The sequence below is a fragment of the Lissotriton vulgaris genome, chromosome 10, assembly GCF_964263255.1.
Source record: "Lissotriton vulgaris chromosome 10, aLisVul1.2, whole genome shotgun sequence".
Lineage (NCBI taxonomy): Eukaryota > Metazoa > Chordata > Amphibia > Caudata > Salamandridae > Lissotriton > Lissotriton vulgaris.
Genome location: NC_141698.1, coordinates 88056840 through 88078872, shown reverse-complemented (window position 1 = coordinate 88078872; position 22033 = coordinate 88056840). Strand labels below are relative to the sequence as shown.

The 22033-nt window shown below is 48.1% G+C and overlaps 2 protein-coding genes across 9 annotated transcripts in view; one reads left to right on the top strand and one right to left on the bottom strand.

Moving 5' to 3' along the window:
- The window catches only part of SUN1 (Sad1 and UNC84 domain containing 1), a 316273-nt gene extending 309795 nt beyond the window's left edge, over positions 1-6478 (bottom strand). For 4 of the 8 annotated variants that reach the window (XM_086940552.1, XM_086940555.1, XM_086940556.1 and 1 more), the window contains exon 1: positions 6234-6459. The gene's annotated coding sequence lies outside the window, so the exon portion shown is untranslated. Of the gene's footprint in view, positions 1-6233 lie in introns of all 8 variants that reach the window. The other 4 variants (XM_086940550.1, XM_086940554.1, XM_086940551.1 and 1 more) reach the window with 2 other exon arrangements.
- LOC147684713 (uncharacterized) overlaps positions 1-22033 on the top strand; it is a 412180-nt gene that overhangs the window by 97912 nt on the left and 292235 nt on the right. The gene's annotated exons all lie outside the window — the stretch shown is intronic.

Here is a 22033-nt window from a genome sequence, read left to right as displayed (position 1 = left end):
ACTTTTCAGTTGTTGGAGGAACCATTGATTCCAGTGGGTACCCCAGGTGTGGTTGGAACTGATGTGCCGCAAAATGCTTAAGAGCAACCAACTGTTTTCATCAAACAGCTCATAAACCTTGGTAATTCTGGGAAACAGACTGTGTTACCCCAAACCCAGCATCAGTAGCCCTGCTATTGACTGTACAGCAATTGACTGTGACCAACTGATCTGGTTTAACTCATAACAGAATCTAGTGCCCTTTACCCCTCTCTCAATAGCAAGAGCACCCAGCAACTGAACGGCTCAACAACAGTAACTTGGATGGATTTGATCTCAAACTTTCACTTAAAAGCCAAGTCACTCAGATGCAGTGTACATCATTCTTATCTTCAAGGAACACATGGCCAACAGAACCAAAATGTAATTCTTCCAGCTCACTTTGCATAAGAAAATAAAACCTTTCCTCCCAGAAAGCGATAAGGGGACACCTATTCAAGAACTCGTACTCTTGCATCTGGATGGCGGCAATGCCCTGCTCCATCTCAGACTCCATGTTGGAGCACACAGGTTGCCCTTAACTAGATCTAGAACATCTTCCCCTCCCCAATCTCCAGAGCCCCTAGTACCTGAACAATGGAATCCGACTTTGTAATGCAGTCCCTTGACCTTCTAAAACTACAATTTATCGGTGGGTAATTTAAAACACATTTTCTGTCACTTTATTCCTCGAAGCATCCATTAGTAGAAGAGGAAGGTAGCCTGCAGCCATTAAATGGAAGGAAACACAACAGGTACCATCCAATGCGAAAATTCCAGGGGTAGTTTAAATGCATACTTTTAGAAACCGAAAGTAAATGTTCTAGGTCTTGGTTTAAGCGCTTTGCAGGCTTGTCTGCAGTGTTTGCTTAATGAGGAGATCTTGAAAATAGAGGCAGAGGTGGGGAAAGTGCTGTTGGAAAGAGGTCCTGCTCTAGCGCTATTAGCAAGCGCAAACCAAAATTAAGAGACGCTATAAGGCTTCAAACTGCCAACCAAGTGCACAGCTTTCATTAATCTCTTTCCAGCCAGTCGCCTAATTTAAATGCAGCGCTCTCCTAAGCCATTAAAGCAGTGGCACACCTGCATTCTAGCAGAGAATAACAGTTAGCCTGACAGCAAGCTGTTGCGAGGTTAATTATATTTGAGCAAAGAGATTTCAAAAGCACTCAGCCTTTTGCATATTCAAAGCAAAAAGGAATTACTTGCTTACTGCGCCACTTAGATACAGTCACTTGTGTACTGGGATCTGTAGCTTTGGACCAATTTTGTGACTATTCTAGTGCAAGGGAAGAGAGAACTTATTACATATTACGTTTTAACAGTCACTCAGAATTTTCTATACGGACTTAATTTCACCTACGGGTAAGAAAGGGTATTAGAGCCCCATTTTATTTCAAGGTGCATCTTAACAGGAGGTATGAGGCTATCATCTTCCAAGGCTTGAAGACTAAAAAAGTGCTTGGTGCATGATGGTTGAGTGCAGGAAAAACCAACACAACTCCTGGGTAGTTCTCCAAAGTGATTGATTACTTAAGTGCCACAGTGCAGGTGACCATGTACTTCACCACTTGTGTAGGATTGGGCTTTGCTTCCCAGTACACGTACCGCTGTCCTTTACACAACATGTGAAGTAGCACAATACCGAAGGTAGGTTCTGGCTCTGCAGTGCAATAAATGTAATTTTGCTGCTCGAACTGATGCAAAGTCCTCAGCACTGTCACACGATCAAGACTGAAAAGAGTGATCCTATTAACCCTTATCTGTCAATATGATATTTAAATCAACAGTGCTATTAAGGAGGGCTGTACAATGAGAACTTTCAGAAAGTAAACAATGTTTTTTCTGAAATTTGACCATGTGGGTGAGTAAAACAGTAACAGATACGAGTTTCGTAACTGCCACACTTTGGTGTGTAAAAGTATATCCGGTCTGGAATTTACAACACACTTTTTAAAGTGTGCGCACCCACCCATTGGTATCCATGTAGGCAAAACATGCCCCTCATGGGTGCCTTCTCTTTGGGAGGTATTACCCATTTATCCTGTGCCGCTGGGAGTGAAGGACCAAGTTGCAGGACAAGCGCCCCGAGGGGTTTGTTGTCATTTATTTGGTTCTAAGCATTCAACACGGTTTTTAACTACGTATACCTTTTACCCACTGATCTCGGAGGGAATATGAGGCTGCTCTTGGTAGACTCCCTTTTGGCCTATGACTTTGTACACACATCAAGCCCTGGACGTTTCACCTATGCCCGACAGTCTATCCCCTTCTGGTCCACAGACCCTCCCTGACATTTTGCTGCTTTTCTCACTGTGGACGACAGCAGTTTCAATTAATCAGCTAGAGACAGCGTGATTACTTTACACATAGAACTAACTGTATTGGGGTTAGAGAGAGTGGTCAGTCCCTGCAATTCTCTTGGCTCCTAAATCGAGAACCTCCGACCTATACCATCCCAACACAGTGCAGGTCACACATTAATCAAGCCGAGGAATGGTGGCAGTCAAGGTATTCGGATCCATGGAAATCTCTATGGACGTGCTTTCATTTCAACCAACTTCCATTACTAGATGGATTGCCCTTTCAAAGTCAAGTTGATAGTTTAATGAGCAAGAGATTAAAAGAGGAGCTCATAAAGTCTGGCAATGGACCAACGAACATGGCACACTGCCTACATGGTATAACAGGCAAACAGAGGGCCCGTGAAAGTTGCTTACCAGTGCACAACATGAACACGTGTCTGGAACAACAGCAGGTGTTTACAAAAAGCCCTGGCCGGCATATGTCCTTGAGGTTGATAATAGAGGATTTATTACAGCTTTGGATTATGCCAGCCTAATGTTCCATGTTATCACGTGAGGCAGAAGCTGTAATACGGTTCATGGGAAGTGCATGTAATGGAAAGGGTGCAGTAAGAATGGGAAAACTAAACCACTGCGCCGAAAGCTTAGCACATTCCATTGATTTGTAGCTACATTTCTCTGTATCCCGTTTTGCACGTAGATCCCAAAACGGAAAACTGTAAATTAATATTCTCCTTAACAGCACGGGCAAATAACATTTTGTAAAGGAAAAGTTTAGTAGAGAGAATTTTTGATTGCTTGCGTGTAAATATACCTACTATGGTGAGAAGTGGCCACTTTTGTGCACACTATGATAAATCGACCAAATAGAAGGAGATGGTGTTTTGCATTGAGCAACAAACCACTGTTCAAGAACTGAAAGTTTCATGAAGACATCCACATCTGGTGGACCGATGCTGGCATGACACCTCCAGCTACAAAGCTAAATCCCCAGTGCCGAACTGTCCATTCTGCCTCCCACCCCCTGGCAATTTTTGAGGGATGAGTTAGGTTCGGAGCAGCTTTCAAATCAGGTTGGGCTGTTTTGAACCAACCATACATCCAAATCCCCATTCCACTTGCAGGCTCCAGCAGTGTGGTGCTGAATTGAACATTTTTTGACAAGGCTCGTTTTTGGTTTATTATATTGCCCTGAGTTGGAGGGACTTCCAGTGGTTTTCTTGTGTTCCCATTCAGAAAGGACAAAGCTTAGTTATCAAAGCTAGACTATTTTAGAGCCGAGTAGAGGTAAACGACTCGTGCCAATCTGCACTGGCATAAGAAGCTAAAAAAGATGCAATGGAATGTGCATGTAGAAATTAAGTCACTCGTATTAAATGCAGCATCCTTATCTTTACTTCTGTGCTATTCTGAGTCTGTGCTGTAGATGGGTCTGATCTATTTTGGAAAAGGGGGTGGTGATGGACAGAGTTTCTGAATGATGCAGAATACTCTTACCCAGTCAAGAGATCAGGGCTTGATCCATCACCGTTTTTTAGCTCACTGCACCATCCCAGCTCAGAACCTGGCTACATGCTAATTAGTATGTTCCTGTCCCAGTGCATGATGGGAACAGGGCAAACCAAACTACCAAGCCAATTCTTATACTGGGAAGGAAACAAGCTTCCGGGGACCTGTTTCTGGCATTTCAGCCGTCGTCGGCCCGGCTTGCTTGAATCCTGATGGTGCAATTCGTCAAAGTTCAAAATCACAGGTGGCACATTATTTTGAAAGTCAGACAGAAAATGAGCATAATTATTGCCTGCCTGATACTTAGAGGAGTACCTTGATTTGATTCGAGACGGATTTAAAAATTGGCCCTGTGATACGTCTTAGAAGCATCCTATATCCGACAATACTTGTTATTTTACTTCTTTAGTCATTTTCACGTCCGGAATCTACAATACTAAAGCTTAAAGCTAGCTGCAGCATCAAAAACAGAGTCACCTATCCAAAGGTCTTCGATGGCAGCAGTTAATTATTATAATTATTTTTCTTAATGAAGCTGTCCACGTGCCACGGCTGTATTAAATTGTGCTAAATAGCTCGGTCCTAGAGAACAACCTTCTCAAAATCAACCTACGTTTGACGCTACGTGGAAAAACGGGATGGGTCAGTAGAAAATGCGTGAAACAAAAAAAAAAAAAAATAGTCGAAAAGCAATGGCCTAGGATTCAATAATGCAGTTCACCTGCTCACATTCTGGATCAGTGTTTCAGCACCATATATTTTGTAAAGTAAATTGAAAAGTGACTGAAATGGAAATCACAGGGTCATCCTTCAGATATGGCGCATGCCGGGTTATTTGTGTCCTGTTCCACTGTACTATGTTGACAGCGAATAGTAAAACTGGTTATGCTGAAGGCCTCGCTGTCTGGCTTAGCGGAGAACCCTGATTCTAGGCATTCCTGGTCAATAATGACCCAGGAGGGGAAAGGGAGCAGGAGTCATCCCACACAGTGAACCACCGAGAATGCGAGGCTGACTACTGATGGACTCTGTATGCACTCTATGCAGATGAAGTGCAAACATGGCCTTTTCCTTAGGGGACAAAAATCCCAACAATAATTACTATGTGTTTGATGAATGTTAAATCAGTACATCACGATTCCCAATGTTATTTACTTTAGCAATAGGTAGACTGCTTAATTTCTCTAAGTACCTTTGTCAGCTAAATAATGTTTAGATTCCAAGAAATGCTCGATCTTCCAGAGTATTGTAATTTGTAAGTTTCAGCACAGGCAAACTGCACGGGATTGGAGTAACAACGCTCAAACTTGTGGGACAATTTTACTGAACATGAGTCAGCACCACACTACGTGATCCCTAGACCTCTACGTGTTTTAAAATACTACACATGTCCCCAATTAGTACTGGCAAAAGGTTATGTGGTCTGTAAACCAGGCATGTAGCAGAAGTGTTCGTCTATGAACCGGGCGTGTTGTTCCCTTACACAATATTATTTCTCAATAAAAATAGTTTGATAGCTAGTTTTAAATGCGTACATGCTGTTTACGAGAAATGTAGCTAGAGAACCCCAATTCAAAATACGTGTGCAATGTTATAAAGTGGTTTCTGGACTTAAAACCAGAGTTCCCGAATGTATCAAATACTGACCACAGAGAAATACTGCAGCTTTCACATAGGACATGCAAGAGAATGTTCAACGTGTATCACGCTATAAAATGTACACCCTTTATCACGCTGTGAATATATAGTTGCATCATTCCTGACCATGGGTGTCTTCAAGCAGACATACTGGCATCATGCCCTCCTCTATGCTGTGTATAACCATCACACCGTTTTACAAATGCAAAAACGCGCACGTACTGCAAACTGAATCTTCTGCCTGAACTACAATTCACACAGGTGACCCTCCTTCCAGCAGACCGCATGCAAATCACAAACTGCGTAAGAGTGGTTAATAATATACCAAGCATCAGCTCAAAGGCGCTGAAAATGTCAACTTTCACAGGTAACTGATAACAGTTAATAGAAAGCAAGGTCATATTCGGTTATCAAACTGCTCTTCAGCCAGCAATGCCAATGCAACGTTAGAAGTAAATGACACGAGGGTAAATGGGGCCAATGCTACAGTAACAAGCCAGCAAATCAGCCTACTCAAGGCAGCAGTCCCTTTAAAAGAAGCTGAATACTTAACAGGCGTAAGCGGACTTTGAATGGAAATACAGCAAAACTGCAGCGCTACTGTACAAACCCACGCCAACTGCAACCAAACAAACGCAAACACAAAGTGCGGCAAGAAGGCAATTACAACCAAAACAAACTCCACACACTTGCTCATTACAGCCCAGCGGCAAACCAGATAATCACAGCAGGATGCGAGGGAGGAATAAAATACTGCCAAACCTAGGCGTCTTTAAACGTAGCCAAAGTTCTGTTCCCCAGATAAAAAGATGCAGAGTTTAGATCATTTCCCGAGATCCCAGCAGAGGAACTGTCATTCTCAGGAAGCTGGCTGGCAGTGTTTTCAGTTCCACACTGCTGCGCGATCCCAAAATGGCTTCCCTGCCTCCACAAAGCCTGAAGGATCAGCGCAATGTTGTCCACCCACTTAAAGCGGCTCTTGTCAGTCTGAGGCAGACTTCAAATGCATTGGATACGGCAACGGCGAGCCAGCCCACACTCTTAACCCTTTAACTGCCTTCCACAGGGAAGGAAGAACAGCATGCACAAGAACGCACTCATCATCCTCTAACTTTATAGCTGTAGAAAGCAAATAAAAGAAGATCGAGTTTAAAAACGTTTATATGGAGAGTGCACATGTCACACTTGGATGAATGTGGGGGGTGGAGGGAGTCGGAGGGGGGGGGGGGGGGGGAACATGCATACGATTCTGGTCTTGTCTAGCAGCGTGCAAGGAGCAGTCTGCATGTAAACCCCATTTGTTACACATAAAACATCGACAAAGACCCCATGATTAACTATTATCAACAGATGTAAACATACATTTACTAAACAAAGGCTTCTTTCTAGGCACTGCAAGCACAACTCTGGCCCTCGCACAAATTAGCCAGCTACTCAGGCTTCCAAACACAGCCCTCCCACTGTGTTGGGTTCAGCCTGTCGGCATATTCACTTCTGCACCTCATCAGGGGTGTTAATAGCTCAAGACACAATGTAAATGACTCCAGCCTAATTTGCTTAATTTGGGGAATTCAATGTTACGTGGAGTTCCTGGAATTGTGCCATATTGCATAATTACACTGGCGTTCATGGCAAAATCATAGCATGGGAACAACTTGAACCAGAATGTGAGCGGCTGTTCATGCACGTAGGACCGGGATACCCCCAGTCTGGCCCGCGCCCCTCCTTAACCCAAAAGGATCACCGACCAGGCAAACCGAGGATGGTGGAAAAAGTGATTTTTTTTTTTTTTTTTTTTTACACAGAGCAGGATCAAGACAACAGTTAGTGTATCAACTACATATCGTGAACGATTATGCACCTGTGAAAAACACATTAAAAAAAACATAGCAAAAACATCAGAACCGTTCCAAAAACCATAAAGTTTCAGACACCAGGGGCTTCTGTAAGCCCATACACAATTGGACCACACAGGAGTAACCACCCGTATCAGTAAGGGGCGATCCCAGCCTCACTGTGTCCTAGTCTGCATCCTAGGGCCTAGCCCCCTTCAAATACCAAGCTGTCTGAAGGGCTGCGATGACGTGACCAGCAGCAGCCCACCCCCGGTGAACCGGGTGCCCTAGCCCCCAAGCTGGTGCGTACATCCTCTGGTTGGCTCAGGATGGCAGGACCCTACCCTTGGTGCGGCTATGAGAAGCCTCTGCTGACTAAGGGTGAACTTGGGCATAGAGGTTCCACCAGACCTCTTGGGTAATTCCAAACCTTGCATTAAGACTTGGGTGGGTAGAATTTGTCATTCTGTGCACCTCTGCCACCACGATGCTCCGCTCTAAAAGGCAGAGGCCAGGGACCATGTATACTCCTGGCCATCACAGTGGCGGAAATGATGTGCACAGGATGCGACTTGCTATCTCTGCCGCTCCGAATGCATCTTATGACGCGTGGCAACAGGGAGCAATACTCGGTATCACAAAAGCCTGAATGGGATACGGGCCGCGGCGGTCCAGGGTCCTAAAAGACGCCCACCTACGGGTGTAGCACTGTGTTGAGTTTTATTGTGGGGTTTTTTAAGAGTGAAATGTATCTTACATCAATAATCAACACAAAGACAATTTTCAAGCTAAAATATAGCGCTAAATGACAGGCTTACCAAACGTTCGCTTTAAGCTGGCAGACAAGCAACTAACATGAAGCCCGGAACAGCCCAAAATGAATCCGTGCGGAATGTGAAAAGCAAGCCAAACACAAGGTAGAAGGCCATAATGTAATGCCTCCAAAGAAAAAGATGGTGTTTTCAATGTGGATTTTCCTTTCCGCATGAAGCTAAATGGCCAGCTATTGGACAGATACACAAAAGCTGTCGGAAAGAGAAACATTTTGTAATGGTCTGCGAAGGAAAGAAGAAGGGAGTCATATCGAGAAAACCAAAAGAATGGCAGAAAGTTCAAGATACATTCCATATACGCTCGCAAGGCAAAGAGGAAACATCAGTTGAGGCAAGTAGAAACTGCAGGACATTGACTGTCGCCCAATTCCACGTCTAAAAGGTAGTCAGTCATTGTCAAGTGACAGTGAGGGACATGGGTGTGTGAGGTCAACATTGATCACTGGACAATGCAAGCTTGTAGGATTAGCTTCTTGCAAGGAAGAGTGCCACTCGAAACAAGATCTTCAAGTGTAAAAGTAAAATTGATTTGAACACCGTCTCAAAATGTAAATGGGTGCTCCATACCATTTATCATACAGTGATCCGTCAAACATTCCAGTGAAAAAGTACAAGTAGTCTCTCCAGTGCCCCGTTTAACCCGGTCGAAAACCAATTGCCTTCAATTGCATATGGCAGCGAAACTATGCGGGGCAGAGATGCAAAGGAATTGGACAATACACAGGTCAAAGCCTACTGACAAATGCTCTGCCTACCGAATTACACCTCCCCAGCCCAAATCAGGCTGGAGTTTGGGCTTCTACGACAAGATTTTGCAAGGCACGAGGTATATATCATCTGCTGATTCAAGATCAAAAGCGCCCCCAATCATTTGCTTAACCATCTGCTGTGGCATGACTTACTGCAAAGGGAGATTTCACAAGCCAGGGACTATCTCAATTTAGCCCTGGAATGCACCAAACTCAAGGGGCTATGGGATGCCCAAATTGGTTACCACAACTTCAAAAAAATGGTTTGGAAGACCATCAAACAAATCTCATTGGTGGAAGATAAGGCAACCTTTTCAAACAGAGCTCATGCATGGATGACCCTCAACACATACAAGGCATTCGGTCCTCAAACATACTTCAATCAGGGATACCCCAAGGCAACAAAAATTAGTTTTATGAGGCACAGACTGGGAATTCTGCCTCGTGCTCAGCACCTTCCACCATGGCAAAGGCAAACAACACATAACCCTCGCATGTGCCTATTCCGTGGAGACCCAAGCATACATACTTACCGGCCCCCGCATCCTGCTGTTGCCGATGGTGGGAAGCCAACAATACTGGTATTAGTGGTGGTCGTTGTTGGCCGCAGTTTATTAATAACCAAAGACATATTAATAACACAAACTGGTTTTAAGCAATCTTCCATTTTTCGAACAGTAATCATCAATCATACATGTCATATTACAAATTATGACACCATCTTGTGATAACAGGTGTCAGTCTTTTTGTGCCCTCCTTAGTTCGAAAATGGGACTTGTACACAAACCAGTTTGTTGCCAGTCTATTGGTGCTCCAGTGGTTGGTTGCCCACGCCTTCTGCGTGTTGCGGAGGGGAGCTTACCTTTCAGGAGTTAGGTCCCCAGCTCGCTACCATTTGTGCCCTGCCGTCCGGCCGGGTCTGGGCCGCGAGTGCCGTCTCCTCCTGTTACTCCCCTCCTTTATGCCGCCACGTCACCCTGCCGTGCGGCATTAAAAGTGAGTGGCCATCCTCTTACACACCGCCCGCCGGTGTGTTTTCTTAGCCAACCAGTGTAGGATTTCCGCTAACACCCCTTCCCTTATCCAGCACTGCGACTTTGCTGTTCCTTAGGTGTGGGTGGGCTTCAGTCGTTGTTGCTGTCGCGCCGTTCTCCCAGCTCCTTGAAGGCGTTGTGCTTCTGCTGGGAGGGCGGTGGCGTTTAAATCCTCTTGAGCCCTCCATGAAGGCCTCAGGTGAGTCCCCCTGATTGGGGGGTTCAAATAACGCTAGGTTGACGATTGGGCGCCCTTTAGGGGCGCCCAGGTCGAAAGGTCACTTCCGGTCGGGTGGCTGGTGCGCACCCTGCTTCCGCTGGTTCCTGGGCGCATCAAGGCGCCCAGAACCATTTTACCCCACTGGTGGCACCACGAGGATTATGGCGCCGGCCTTCGAGCCTCCCCCCCCTACGGGGGGGGGAGCGGCGGCCTCTGCAATAACCCTCGCATGTGCCTATTCTGTGGAGACCCAAGCATACATACTTACCGGCCCCCGCATCCTGCTGTTGCCGATGGTGGGAAATAATGTCAGCCAACAATACTGATATTAGTGGTGGTCGTTGTTGGCCGCAGTTTATTAATAACCAAAGACATATTAATAACACAAACTGGTTTTAAGCAATCTTCCATTTTTTGAACAGTAATCATCAATCATACATGTCATATTACAAATTATGACACCATCTTGTGATAACAGGTGTCAGTCTTTTTGTGCCCTCCTTAGTTCGAAAATGGGACTTGTACACAAACCAGTTTGTTGCCAGTCTATTGGTGCTCCAGTGGTTGGTTGCCCACGCCTTCTGCGTGTTGCGGAGGGGAGCTTACCTTTCGGGAGTTAGGTCCCCAGCTCGCTACCATTTGTGCCCTGCCTTCCGGCCGGGTCTGGGCCGCGAGTGCCGTCTCCTCCTGTTACTCCCCTCCTTTATGCCGCCACGTCACCCTGCCGTGCGGCATTCAAAAGTGAGTGGCCATCCTCTTACACACCACCCGCCGGTGTGTTTTCTTAGCCAACCAGTGTAGGATTTCCGCCATGCCGCAGGGAGACTTAAGTCTAACTGCGGCTCCCCCCCTGCACCTGGTTCGTGGCACCCACCTTTTTCCAACTTCCTTCCTCTTTTTTTTTTTTTTTTTTTTTTAATTGCAACCTGCGAGTGTCATTGCACCCCACAAGTTATCCCAGAACACCCTCATCCCCTTTTCGGAGAGGTGCACCCCGTCTTGCCCATAAAGTTCCGGGCGGCCCGGGTGGATGAGGCCGTGCCGTATTGATTCCAGGCCATTGGCGTAGCAAAACTTGTGCATCGCGATATTTAATTTCCTCCTTGCGTTATCGACGGCCTTGTCGGAATCAGCACCTCTCCAATGTTTCCTGCTGATCATTTCGGACCAGACTACCGTTGTGGGGCCCAGCCACGCTGCTGTTTTGGTGAGATCCTTTTGGATGGCCTGCCCGACTGCTTTTCGCCCTAGCCGGGTCAGGTCGTTGCCCCCAAGGTGGATGATCAGGACGTCGGGCAGCCAGGCCGAATCTGCCATGAGGCCGTCCAGCGTCGGCAGTAGCTGCTCCCATCTCATACCTGGCTGCCCTATCCAGCGGATGTACGTTGATTTGGGCCTGCTTGTGCTGTGGCCCAATTGCCGCCACCAAGACTCCATTCGGGACACAAATGAATGTCCCACCACCCAGACCAGCCGCGGGCGTCCCCCTGTCGAGAGAAAGAATTCTGTTAAGGTGGCCTTCTGTGCACCACATGTGGTCGCGGGGGGGCTATCACCCTGCCGTGCGGCATCCCAAAGTGACTACTTCCCCTTCCTCCCCTTTTGTTTTTTTTTTTTTTTTTATACGAGGTGAGGGCGTATGTATGACTTGTACGCCCTGGAGCGCCATCTGCCCACCGCCTGGATCCTGTCCTCTGGCATGCCATGCTGCGCTGCCGAGGTCGCTGCGCCGATCCTGAATGAGTGAGAGGCAAACGATGCCGCACGGTACCCGGCTTTACCAAGGCCTTGGCGCATTATGGCCGTGAACTGGAACTTACTCAAGTTCCTTCCATCCTTATGTACAAAGAGGGGGCCCCTCGCCCGCCGGGCGAGCCCCCATGTACTTAAATAGCCAGCATACCGCGCAGAGCCCAGCCTCTGGGATGCAATGGAGACGAATCGTCGTCCCCCTCCTTGCCCTGTCTGTCTTGGACTGTCTCAGTGTTAATTCCACAGCCTTCACCATTGGTTTGATGTCCCTCGCCTGCAGGCATTGCTGCGCTGGGCCCGATTTGTTGGGAGCTACTAATTCGCTGATTCGGAATGCTCCGAAGAAGGCCGTGGTGAATGCCGCCCTAAATAATAGCAGCTCGTATTTATCTGATAAAATGCCTGCGAGGGCTCCTAGGAGCTGCCCCAGCTTGGCGAAATTGATGGGACGCCTGTTGTCCTTTTTACCTTCAACCCTTCTCCAACCTTTTAAGGCTGTCTTTAGATAGGCCGAGGTAGTGGGGTCCTCGCCTGTATAAAGCCTGGCAAAGTGGGCGATGGCGGACAAGTGCGCCTGGGCCCACGATCTCGCTTTCTTCGACTTGAATGCCCATTGTATGAATTTCTCGACTGCTGTGCGAGTTTCTGCCCTGTTTTCCAGCGATTTTATGCCCCCAACTCTCATTACCGTGCTCGCGTAGGTCCTGTATCTTCTGTCTGCCTCTGCAGTAAGTGAGTGCCCTATTAGCCAGGACAAGTCTACTCCCCCAGGTCCCAAAGGCACAGTGGAAAGGGGGTCATCTCCCTGTCCGCCCCGGGTACCAGCTCTCTGAACCGCTTCATTTGGAACCGGGAAAGTGCATCTGCTGCCGTGTTCTCTGCCCCTGGCACGTGGCGTGCCTTCAGCTCCAGATTTCCCTCCAGCTGTAATTTAATTAACCGCCGCATTAGCCTCAACATGTCAGGGCATCTCGCTGCGCCTCTGTTAATGGCCTGCACTACTCCCATGTTATCTGATCAAAGCGTGAGTTTCAGGTTTTTTATATCTTCCTTCCAGATGGTCAGTGCCACAATTATCGGGAACAGCTCGAGGAACGCGATGTTCCTAGTGAGCCCCTGCGCATGCCACTTGTCCGGCCACTGGCTGGCGCACCAACTGTTTCCCAGGACAGCGCCGAACCCCAGGCTTCCGGCTGCGTCCGTGTAAAGAGCTATCTGTTCGGCCGTCACCCACCCCTCTCTCCAAATCCGCACCCCATTGAATTCCTGTAGGAACTCGTCCCACACCTGCAGGTCCTGTTTCACACCTGCACTCAGCCGGATGTGGTGGTGTTTGTGGGTGACGCCGGCCGTTAGCCTTGTTAGGTGCCTAGAAAATACCCTGGCGGGAGGGATTACCCGAGCCGCGAAGTTAAGTCTACCTATTACTCCTTGGATATCCCTCAGGGTGGCTTTCTTCCAACCCTGTAGCTTCGACACTTCATCGCGAAATTCCTTCACTTTGTCTGGAGGCAGCCTGGCCGTTCCTGTTATAGAATCCAATTCTATGCCCAGTAACGTGAGTCTCGTGGTCGGGCCCATCGTTTTCTCCTTTGCGAGGGGGACCCCTAGGGACCTGGCCAGTTCCTCGAAGGCTGCCAGTGTACTAGCGCACACCGAGGATCCTGCCGGGCCTGTGAACAGGAAATCGTCTAGGTAGTGCAGTTTTCCACCTTCCTGGTGCCGGTCGTGAAGCGCCCATTCTAAGAAAGTGGCGAACTGCTCAAAATAGGCTCATGATATCGCGCAGCCCATGGGCATGGCCTTGTCAATAAACACATCCTCCCCCCATTGGAAACCCAGTAGGTGAAAACTGGAGGGGTGGACCGGCAATAGGCGGAAAGCTGATTCGATATTTGCTTTCGCCATGAGGTATCCTATGCCCGACGCCTTCACCAGCTCAATTGCGTCGTCGACTGACGCGTAGCCCACTGAGCAAGTTTCGGGGTCAATACCGTCGTTCACGGAGGAACCTTCCGGAAATGATAGGTGGTGTATCAGCCTGAATTGCCCTTCTTCTTTCTTGGGGACCACGCCCAGCGGGGAGACGACTATGCCTCCGTGCACTTCCTTTGGGAGGGGGCCCTCGACTCTACCCAGGTTCAATTCTTTCTCTATCTTAGCGCTAACAACCTCGGGGTGTTGCCTTGCTGACTTCAAGTTGCTCGCCCCCGCTAAGGGGAGTGGGCCCTGGAATGGGATAACAAAGCCTTCCTCAAAGCCCTTCACCAGTAACCTGCCATCTGCTCTGTTCGGATATTTGTTCGCCAATCTGCGCAGCTGTTGTGTAATAATGGGGGATCTGGCCAGCTGGCACTTACGAATGTCCACCAGATCCCCTCCTCTTCCTGCGTTGGGGCTAACGCTTCTTGCTCTTCTCCTTCTTTTCCCCTTTGGACTCGCGCTTGGAACTTTTTTGCATGCAACGGTAGCGTGCCTGCCCCCGCAGCTAGCGTATGCGTGTTGGAACTTACAAGAGGATCCCCATGCGCAGTCCCCCGCCTCGTATCTCCAACAGATCGCCTTAGTTGCGGTTGGGGAGTAAGATCTCCCGGTAGACCGCCTCTGATATGTACTATTCTTCCCCTTTTGGTACGAGCTCCGAAAGGGCTGGTCGCTTTTGCCCGCCCAGGCCTTAACCTCTTTGGCTGTAAGCATCTTGTGGATGAACCCCGAGACATCCTCCTCATTCCACTCCATTTCGGGGTGCCTCAGCATTTTTAATCTAAAGCCTTTATCGTACTCTAGCCAGGCATCCCCAGGGAACTGCCTCTGTGCTAGGTGGATGTTGGCCTCGTACAGCCACAAATCAGCAGCGCAATGGATGAACCTTTCCACTATAATGCATGCCATGATCCTGAATGCATCTAACCAATTGTCGAAGGTGCGCTCCTTCCTGGCCCCGCGCCTTTCTCTCCTATCCTCATCCTTTCTGTCGCACGTGGTTAGATCGAGCCCCTCTAGCTGTATTTCCAGTAGTGAAAATAGGTCTATGAATTCCTTGCGCCATATCCTCTCTTTAACCGCGAGGGGGATGAGACATGCTAAACCGGTGGCTTTCGTAGTCAGGGACGCCGGACCGGGGGATGGCCGGATGTAAGGATCGTTGACTAGCCCGCCCGGAGGTGGGCTTCCGGACACGGGGCCGTGACCCCACCCGGGTAGCGGGGAAATTTGTTCACCTTGGGCGGACAAGCCTACCTGCTCTTGCACTCTCGTCTGCCGGGCCCACCCCGGGTCGACCATATGCCAGGTCAGACCTGCCGCTTCTTCTGCGCGCTGCTCCCTGGGCCCTGCTAATACTTGCCCTGTGCCATTAAGCAGCCCTGGCGCCAGCGATTTCAAGCATTCTTTTACGATGTTGCTAATATGCTCACCCTTTTTCTTTTTGCCGGTCGTCTCACCCTGGTCGCCGCCCTCCGGTCCCGACGGAAGAGGTTTCCGACGAACTTTCCTCGGAGGGTTCCTCTTGGATGTTCTTTTCATCGGCATGCTTTTTGGGCTTCTTGGGTGCGGAAGGCCCTGGTTCTTCGTCTGCCTGGTCCACTGGTCTGTTCTCCTTCCCTTTACCCAAGTGAGGGTGGAGCCAGTCGTCACCGTGGATAGCCGATAATTTGCGGATCTTCTTCAGTACCTCTGCCCTCTCGTCTGGCTGGCCTTCCGACATGTCGTGAGCCTCTGCGCACTTTGTGTGGCTTCTTGGTTCTTCGCGTCTGCGTCAGGCCGTCGGCTGGGGCACAGCCGAATGCGTGTGCTCACCCCGGGCTCTGAGCTTGCTGCCGCTTTACCTGATGCGGACTGGCGCCTTCGAAACCTCCGCACTAATTCTTGTTTTGGGGGAGCTGGCACGGCGCGCCGTACTCCACGAGGTGTCCTCGGCGACGATGACCTGGATCTCCGACAGGGCCTCGCCTCCTTCGTCTTCGTCCTCCGCCGCGTCTACTCCTTCCCTTCAGTCGTTGTTGCTGTCGCGCCGTTCTCCCAGCTCCTCGAAGGCGTTGTGCTTCTGCTGGGAGGGCGGTGGCGTTTAAATCCTCTTGAGCCCTCCATGAAGGCCTCAGGTGAGTCCCCCTGATTGGGGGGTTCAAATAACGCTAGGTTGACGATTGGGCGCCCTTTAGGGGCGCCCAGGTCGAAAGGTCACTTCCGGTCGGTGGCTGGTGCGCACCCTGCTTCCGCTGGTTCCTGGGCGCATCAAGGCGCCCAGAACCAGTTTACCCCACTGGTGGCACCACGAGGATTATGGCGCCGGCCTTCGAGCCTCCCCCCCCCCCCCTACGGGGGGGTGCGGCGGCCTCTGCAAAAACACCTGAAGTCTGTACAACGCTAAATCAGGCGACATATTACATTTAATCTGCCTATGCAAAGAAATGCTTCAAGCACAGTGGAATCTCCTAAAAAAACATTTAATCTAAAAGGCATTCACACCAGGAGGCAAGCTGTGTTAGCCTGTCTAAATCAAGGAAATACCCAGCTAAATTGCCATCTAGTAAAATACTTAACGAAAGCCGAACATAAACTGCTCAAGAATGCCTAAGACAAACAATGTTTAGCCTCCTCACTCTACCTATCTCCGGGAATGCGCTCCAAAAAAGACCATCCTCTCTGATTCATCTCCAATCGCATTAGGACCATCTATGCCATATGTAAACTTATCTTATATCAAACTATGACTAAGATCTGGGTTCTGGCCGATGTGCTATGATGCTAAAGTCAATGTGGGCCACCTCTAAAGAACATACAATAACTTTAAGACCGACTGAACAGAACCTTTTTTTGTATAAGACTTTTAATCGCAGGATCTTTTGCACTAATCTAGAAATGCTCCGCCAAATGTTAAAAATGCTAATGGTTTTAGAGCCGGTCTGAGATGCTCGTAATTTTACCTTTTATATCCTTTTTAGGTCTCGTAGCGAAAACATAGCGCGTCAGCGCTGTGTCTCGCTAGAGATCTACTGTTGGCGACTCTGCTTCCCAGGAGACAGTGCCGGCCGCGCGCATCGCCTTGGAGGCTAGTTGAAACTGGAACGCGCGCTTTGGCCAGGCGCTGTCTCCGGAGAAGCTCAAGCACCACACACGCATGCGCATACACACAGACACACACACAAGCGCCCATGCACGCACGCACATACATACATACAGAGCCCCCCTCACACACACCCGTGCACACACACAAGTGCAGCGAGGCCCCCCCCCACTGTCGCACACATACATACACACACGAGCATACACACACACACACACACACACACGTGCACCTAGCCCCCCCAGCCTTTTGAAACTTACCTGGCCAATGTCGGGGACTCTGCTCTCAGCACACGACGCCCAAACTCCTGCTGGCGCGGCCCCGGGGCTCTACACCGCTCACAGGAGCCCCGGGCCGCGAGACGCATTGACTCCGCCTGCCTCCTCTTCCGATCTGGACGTGGCCCCGCCCCAGTCACAGGCGACCGTGCCTGACATCCGGGGCGGCCGCGGCGGGATTCCACTGTAAATCACTGTAAGTGGGTGAGGGACTGTGAACAGTCAAAACATCCCACAGGCGCCATCTGTAAACCTGAAAAGGCTAACAGTGATAGAAAGCATATTAAGCTCTCACTTCAAGAGGGAGCGCACACGACTTTGCTATTAATTCATAACTACAAGGCGTGCTAAAATACCATACTTCTTCCTGCACAAATATTGCACCAAGTAAGACCAGGAGACAATTGCATGTGTTAAACCTGCAACATTCTGAGTCTTATAGAGCAGGGAAAAAATGAGGTACTATTGAGTTATTCCCCATTCCGAGATATGGAACTTGGAAAGGAGAGGTAATACCCGGCACAAGGACGTATTAGCATTTAAAAGGTGCGGTATTACCTCCTCAAATAACAGGCCACGTGCTATGAGGTTCTAAAGACCCCATTGTGACTACTTTCTTCGCAAAACACGGTATCTGCAGGAAAAAAAGATTAAACATGGTGTAAGGAGAGAATTTCCTGAGGAGTAAAACATCCGAAAGGGTGTTCTGTAACTGCTGTTACCCTTTCTATATGTTTCCTATAGGTCTGAAACTTCGAAACGAACCAGATCCAGGGCAAAGCACCCATATCATCTATAGGCTGAGGCCCAAGATCTAGTCACAGTACCTTCTGCGTTACCCCTACAAAGGTTAGAGCATGAATCCTATAAGTAAATCTTTTAAAAAAAAATAGTCAGAAGTTTACTTTGTTGGGTTACTCCTGTATTTTGAGTACGTTTCCGATCTCGATGTCATTTAGAAAAAATTTAAGAGTATGCCCAGATGTCAACGCATGTCATAGAATACAAGAGTATACAATGCCTAACTATTTCAGCATGCAAATTTGTAGCAGATGTACAATTGCGTGGGCAGAAAGTTGACAAAAACTGCATTGACATCTTTCCCTTATGGAATCAGCCCAAAGAATGAACTCATATTTTTAATGTGTATAAGTCAAAGGCATAACTAGTTAGTTGTGCGTAAATTAGGACACCTTTTCGGAATTTCTCTTGAAACCCATTCTTCTTAATCCTCTACAATAATGACCACTAAAGCAATATATTTACAAAATCCTAGAAAAAATGCGATCTATATTTGTGTGTCTAGTCTAAAGCACAGTGTGATTTCAGGCATGATTCCAACTAGTCATTTATTAAATCCGTATTTGATGTGGGCATGGGTATTTATATAAATTAGTTTTTGTGGTTAAACAAAATGTTCTCTGTATCCGACTTTTTGTTATACACTGCTATTGATTCAGACTATGTAGGGGTTACAGGGTGGCCATACAAGTTCATTTTATCCTAGAAAACCAAGTTAGAGGGTGGGCTGGGGCTGCACTCTGGGGACACCACCACATCACTCGGGAACACCGCCACATCACTCGGGGACACCGCCACATCACTCGGGGACACCGCCACATCACTCGGGGACACCACCACATCACTCGGGGACACGACCCACTTCACCCTTCCACCAACTCAATTACAATAACTTTTATTTAACCCTTTCCATGCTCATGACGAGCTCAGCTCGTCATGAGGCACAGTGGAGCTGTGCTGATGACGAGCTGAGCTCGTCATGAACAATGGGAATACTCCAAAATCAGCACAGGAGGGGAAAATGCACAGCAGCGATGTGGTTAAGTATTAAAAAAATGAAAAGCCATTGTTATTTGTAATATCAATACAAGTAAGTCATGTAAATACAACTCATATTGCATAACAAATGCTATAGGTGTCACATTTGCAAATGTTATAGCTATTGGCATTGTCATACACAATGCCAATAACTCAAACTTTAATGCTGCGAGACCTATTGCATTGCAAATGCTTGTTATCTTGTGTATTTGATTTGGTTTTACTGTAAGCAATGGTTTTAATTAACTATGCAAATAAAAAAATAAACTGTCGAAAACCAAAGTGTACACATGGGCTGGTTCGGCACCACTGCGAAGTCAATGTTCATTCACAGCAGCTTTAAAGCATAAAAAGTCAGAAGTACACAAGCAGGGTCCTGCAAATGACTATATAGAGGAGGAGATTATTTACCTCACAAATGATGATAACTTCTGCGGCATCACTGATGCCTCAATTCAGAAAGCAGTTTCCTCAAGCAGTGGCCCCATTGGAGAGGAAATTACTTCAGATGGGAGCGCAATTCCAACAACAACTCCTCCTCCTCCTCCTCCTCCTCTCCTCCTCCCTCACCCTCCAGAGAAAACCCCTCTGGACAGTTGTTCCCCATACCTCCAGGCCTGCCTACTGCAACTCCGGCAGAAGGTAAGTAGACCCTGGTGTTAATCTGGACAATATTGACTGCCTCAAAAAGGCAGTTATGAATTGCCAACCACTGCGTTTTGAACTCCCTGCCACCCCTCTCCTCAGTACTTCTGAGGGGCAATTCAATCCTCTCACAAGCGGGACCCAGTCTGCCAAACCTTTGGACGTTGGGGACTCCCCTAACACCTGTTGGTGAATCCATTTCGGATTATGCCCCTAAAGACCCAGGCTCTGACATGGAGAGCCCGGATGAGTTATTACACCCAATCTCCGCAGAGTGGACTACATCAGCGATAGTTGCCTCATATGTGGTGGGCCCACTGCACTCGACAAGGAGGTCCAATGTTGCCTTCGGGAGGAGTGCTCATCCCCCTCATCGGAGAGCTAGGTTGCCTGCACTCTCAAAATTGATGCAAGGATGGCTATCTTTTTGGTGAAATGTGTCTGGGACCCCAAGACTGGGCTATATTACTCCTGGCACTCATGCCAGGAAAAAGTTAGTGGATACAGTGAGCACTGTTATCCAATATCCTGGACAGGGCAGAGGATGCTAAGGCATCGAGTGCCTTTGATTTGTCCTGTAGAACTAATAGGCTGGGTCCAGCATGCCATAATTTTGATAGGAAACACCAATTGCACAATTTCAAACAAAAGGCGTATGTACCTACTAATAAAGATAGATACTGAGTTGCGGGTACTGGCGACGTCCGCTGCAGGCTCCATTGCACAAGGGGGGTCTATTTGGAGATCCCTTCATACGTGAGGTAGGGATATTTGCAGCCATGTTCAATTCCTTAGTGCTCATGCCTCCATTAAAAGGATTTCATGCCCGACATGCGGTGCTCTCCATCAAGCCGCCTCCAGAGATTCAGGTGTAAGTCGGCCCAGTGGCATGATCCATCACAATTTGGTGCCCTCTACCCTATCAGAAACTACCCACGTCAACGAGGCTCGAGAGGGAACTCCAGAGAAAGTGGCTCCTATGTACCTCTCAAGGTGAACGTTCAACCTTTCTCAGAGACCCGACTTGGGGGCAGACTGTCAGAGTTTTTCACAATTCGGAGGTTCTCACTTCAAACGCCTAGGTTCTTCAGGCAATAAGAAATTTCCAAATAGAAACCTCACAGACCAAAACCCCTTTCTTTCTCTCAATCTCAAGCTGCCCTTGTAGATACGGAGAACACACAGCTCTTGGCGAAAGGAGCGATTGTTGAAACGAAACGACACCCCTTTGGTTTTCTCAGCAAATTCTTCCTGATGGAGAAGAGGGATGGGGGCAGCATCCAGTTATCAACTCAAGGGCTTTCAACAAGTGACTGGTTTTCCGTCACTTTCAGGATGGAAGGCAGTCACCTCCTCAGAGACTTGTTGCAGACAAACAATTGGATGGAGCACATGGATTTGAAGGACGCCTACTTCACAACTTCGATCTTCCCTCCACCTCATTTTCTGCAGTATCAATTGGACTCACCGGCCTTCAAGTTAACCACTCTTCCTTTCAGTTGGTCTTAAGCGCCATGGTGCTTCACCAAGGTTCAGAAGCCGGTGATGGAACACCTGCGAGCCTGGAACATCAGACTCATTGGGTACCTAGACGATATTCTACTCATGGGCCAGTGCCCGAGAAGTTTGTTGGGGCATCTACAGTTAGTTGACCGTCGACCTTCCAGAGTCCCTCGGGTTAGTCATCAACAAACAGAAATCAGTCATTTTCCTGATCCAATCCTTATAATTTTTGGGCTCTGTAGTGGATTCAGTCTGGACCACCCAGAGTCTCTCGTCACAGAAGCTTGCCAAAATAAAACAAGATCTAAGGAGGTCGCTCAAAAATTCTATTCAACTTAACCCAGAGCTGTTGGGCCCATTGTCTGGAGTACCAGACTTCTATGACTGGGAAAGTTTAATCAGGTGCCAGATTGGCAATCTTGGCATTGGCACGAAGAGTCTGTGGAAACTGGATCCACAAGTGTTCCAGGAACTACAGACCAAATGGGAACCCTTTACTGTGGATCTTTTTGCATCCTGCCCGGACCATCAAATCAACAGGTATTACAGTAGAAGACCAGATTCCAATGCAGTGGCAACAGATGCATTCCTTTACAGCTGGAAAGACAAAGGATGAGCGTTTCCCCCCCCCCCCCCCATTTGCCATTATAATGAGGTTATCCACCCAAGTTCAGAGGCAGCAAGCAAACACAGTGATAATCACCCCAATCTGGAGGTCTCTAGTCTGGTTTCCAGTTCTTAAGGAACTTTCATGGGATACTCCAATCTGTCAACCCCCATTTCCAGGTTTCTCATGTGATTCCTTGGGA